This window comes from Hyalella azteca, unplaced genomic scaffold, assembly GCF_000764305.2.
Source record: "Hyalella azteca isolate HAZT.00-mixed unplaced genomic scaffold, Hazt_2.0.2 contig1835, whole genome shotgun sequence".
Lineage (NCBI taxonomy): Eukaryota > Metazoa > Arthropoda > Malacostraca > Amphipoda > Hyalellidae > Hyalella > Hyalella azteca.
The window spans coordinates 41,250-44,829 of record NW_025932132.1 but is presented as its reverse complement, the minus strand read 5'-3'; the positions used below and the strand labels follow the sequence as shown (position 1 = coordinate 44,829).

Here is a 3,580-nt window from a genome sequence, read left to right as displayed (position 1 = left end):
ATGCGCGCTTCTTTGACACCTGGCAAGCTAGGAGCAGCTTGCTGGCGAGTGAATGTTTAGATTCATGCTGGCTAGATAACTGTAATACACACAGCTGGACATTCCAAAACCCAACAAACGACACAAAACCTTTTTGGGGGTAATGACCCACAGTTTGAACTACACTGGCTAATGGAAATGCCAATTGAACAGGTGCTTTCTTAGGGTACGGAAACGAAAAATTAATTTCGCACTAAGTTTAATTTTTCGTCGATCAAAAAGAATAGAATTTGCTAATCTAATCACCGTCCAAGTTTTTCAAGCCAGTTCGCGATCCTTTCTTCAGTGTCCTTTGCCCTTTCCTTTGCCCCCGCCTTTGCCTTTGCCAGGCGCAGGGAAAGGTTTAGGATCAGGATCAGCAATGGCGCCAGCCGCCATCATCACCACCACCAGGGCAATCAGGCTCAGGTTCTAAGGAAAATAAACAGATATTTATTGAAAATGTTCAAGATTTATTTTTTTCAAAAATCTGTTCATATTAAAGTCTGCAAAAATTATTGTTTGGTGTTATGATTGTTTACTAGTCAATACTGGTTAGATCTGCAAATTGATTTTCTGAGTAAGGTTCAAGTAGTTCGCTAAAATTTCATATTCAAGCCCGGTTAAGAACTCACAAAGAAGGAGGCCATTGCGTAGAGTTGCTTGGAGCGATGTCGTTCGTTTAGTGTTCGGTATCGTCGTCGCGTGCGCGTTTTATAACAAGCTACGCCGCGTCAACGCGCTTTGTTGACAAGGGCAAGTGTTGCGCAATCCAACGCTCTGCATGTCGCTGCATCGAGTCTAGTGTTCGAGTAATGAAATCAAATAAATGCGGGTAATTGATTGCCGTGCTGGACTTTGCAGTCACCCAAGGATATTTGTTAGAGTAGTTACACATGGGAACATGATAGTAAGATACTCGAGGCAAGTGCAAAATAGTCCTAGTACATGGAATATAAAATACTGGACTAGACTCCGAGATAATAGATTCCAGCCTATAAATTTCGTTATGGAATTTTACCATTTATTTGTGAAATATCATCGGGCGGTGCTGTGTTCATAAGGAAGATTTATAATTAATGATCAGCATGTAGGATTAAATCTGTCATTTATATTGTCAGTAAATAAACAATGCATATATCGAGGAACGAATAATGGAATTAATACGATCAGCCGACATTTATCGATGAGCCAGCTGTTATTTTTGACAAATCTTCGCAGATTTCAGCTTTTCATTATTTTTCATTCACTTGCAATAAACCATTCATGGAATTTGACCACCACCAAAGAGTTTCAAGTTGATTACACATCTTTTCGAAAAAAATCAAGTGGAGGATTGTTTGAAATAACGTTGCGATACGGACCATTATTTCAAAATATTCAGAACATTGAATTCCTGATATAATGTGCTGAAGGAATAATGTTCATTAATCTTTTACATGCGATGCTACGTTCTTGGCAACAGCTTTACAGATAATTTTGCTGGGGATGCCCTATACTCGCTACAAGAAGGTGTTCTGTATCAATATTCCAACAATATTGTGTATAGCCCACAATATGCAGACTTCATTCACGGAATGGACGGAATGGGAGAGGCAGGAAATAGCAGAACTGTACACTGTACAACCTACTGTATATAGTGTGCGATATTTTTCAGCAATCTTTCGCCAAATGAATTTTGTTGATGCCATCTATCTTTCTAGAGCCGCAATATTTTTGTAAAGCTTTCCATCTTTCTTCACACGAAAATTTGAAGACATAAAAACGCCCAAAGAATCAAATGAGAAACGTGCTTCTTCATTTGTTTCGGCGCGAGATAGCTTAGCAGCTGAATCGCTAGTAATCATAGGGTCACTAAACTAACTCTTCATTTGTTTTGCAATCTAACCATAACCCAATAAACGGCAATTCGTGGAACGATGGATACAAAAACCAATTACCAATCTGTTCTCATATGTGTAAAAAAATTATATGAAATTCTTTAGGAAAAAATTTAATATTACGGTGTTATTGTAGTCTTGGCAAAGCGTCGCGTTTTTCTGCAGCAAAAGTAGGGAGCAACTTTGCTACCGAGCTCTGTTTGCGATCTTGAGTGACAGGTCAAGTGAGTGACTGGTCGACAATTGAGTGACTGGTCGACAATTGAGTTCTGCAATCTTGCGGGCACGGAATCACTGCAAGCGGTCGCTGCTTGCAAAATTTTACGAGCTTGCTGCACAAAGCAAAAAAATACTGAATACATCGTATTTAAGTAGCGTCTTTGAACCTCAGAAAACAGTGATCGAACAACAGCGCTTCGAACAAGATCAACATGGCATCCTTCTTGGTACGGGTTTTGATATCTTTAAATAAATTAGAGACAATTTAATGAAACTTTAACATTTAGGGATATGTGCTAGTGATAAAAACTAAGAACGATGTTTAATTATATTCTAAATGATCATTTCATCAAAATTTACACAAGTAATGTGCAAATCCAAATCATAATTGATGTAATAATGATACTGATTCTTTGTGATATATCAAGTTAATGTTACTACTCTATACGCGCATTGTTATTTGACTTTGGAAAATGACATGAGCAGAAACTTTTGCATCATCGAGCACTTTGACTAAAACAAAACAAGATCCTTAACAACTTCTGTATGAACAATCATTCATCATTACTTCAGATAAACATTCATAACGTTCTTTGCATTTTATTACAGAAACTGAGCGTGCTTGCCATGGTGGTGATGATGCTGGTGACCGGCACCATCGCTGGACCCGAACCCGAGCCTTTCCCTGTGCCAGGTGATCACAAGCACTGGAAGGGAAAGGGTAAAGGAAAGGGAAAAGGAGGAAAGGGGAAAGGTAAAGGAAAAGGCAAGGGGAAGGGCCATAAGAAGTGGTGAAAACTGCACGCATCGGATCAACTCACTCCTAGTGTTTTGTAACTGACAATAAAGATGAATCAGTTAACATAATAAATGAGTCATCCCCAACTGAAATTTACGCGTCATGAGAACGAAGTATTTAAGTATTCCACTTAAAATATTTGCGTGATTTATAATAAATAGAAAAATCGAGCACGCGGTCCTTTGGATGCAATACGCGCACTTGAAATTGAGAAGAATTGGTCCTAACGCTCGTACATCATGCTGGTCATATCACACCTCACGAAAATTTACTCAACAGAGAAGCAAGTTGGAAATTTTTGATACTCCATTTGTAATGAAGTAATAGCAAATTAGTCTTTATTGTTGATTAGGCCAAATCTGGCTTGTTACTGAATCTAGAAATCGTAAAATGTACGGAGCATACTGAGTATATAGCATGCATTAATTCAATAAGATAACAAGAAGAGAATTGCACTCTGGTCACTGTGAGCAATACAGCAGCCAAGCACCATTAGAGTCACCTCCGTATCACATAAGCATGCAGTCAAAGAACAATTAAGAACCTTTCATTCATCAAAATTTCTCTCGAAATCGATACTTAATCTTACTTAATCTCTAAGGTCTCCGTTAAATTAAAACGGAACATAATTTTAATTAAATGGAACATGAAACAGTAAAATTTC

The 3,580-nt window shown here is 38.1% G+C and overlaps 2 long non-coding RNA genes across 2 annotated transcripts; one reads left to right on the top strand and one right to left on the bottom strand.

Annotated features, from left to right (window-relative positions):
* Positions 1-221: 221 nt before the first annotated feature.
* On the bottom strand, positions 222-833 carry LOC108670534. The gene is made up of 2 exons (XR_001930743.2): positions 654-833; positions 222-450 (listed from the first exon to the last, which is right to left on the bottom strand). It is a non-coding gene; the product is annotated as an uncharacterized LOC108670534 (long non-coding RNA).
* A 1,444-nt stretch (positions 834-2,277) lies between these two features.
* Positions 2,278-2,979, top strand: LOC108670527. The gene is made up of 2 exons (XR_001930737.1): positions 2,278-2,344; positions 2,727-2,979. It is a non-coding gene; the product is annotated as an uncharacterized LOC108670527 (long non-coding RNA).
* Positions 2,980-3,580: the final 601 nt, after the last annotated feature.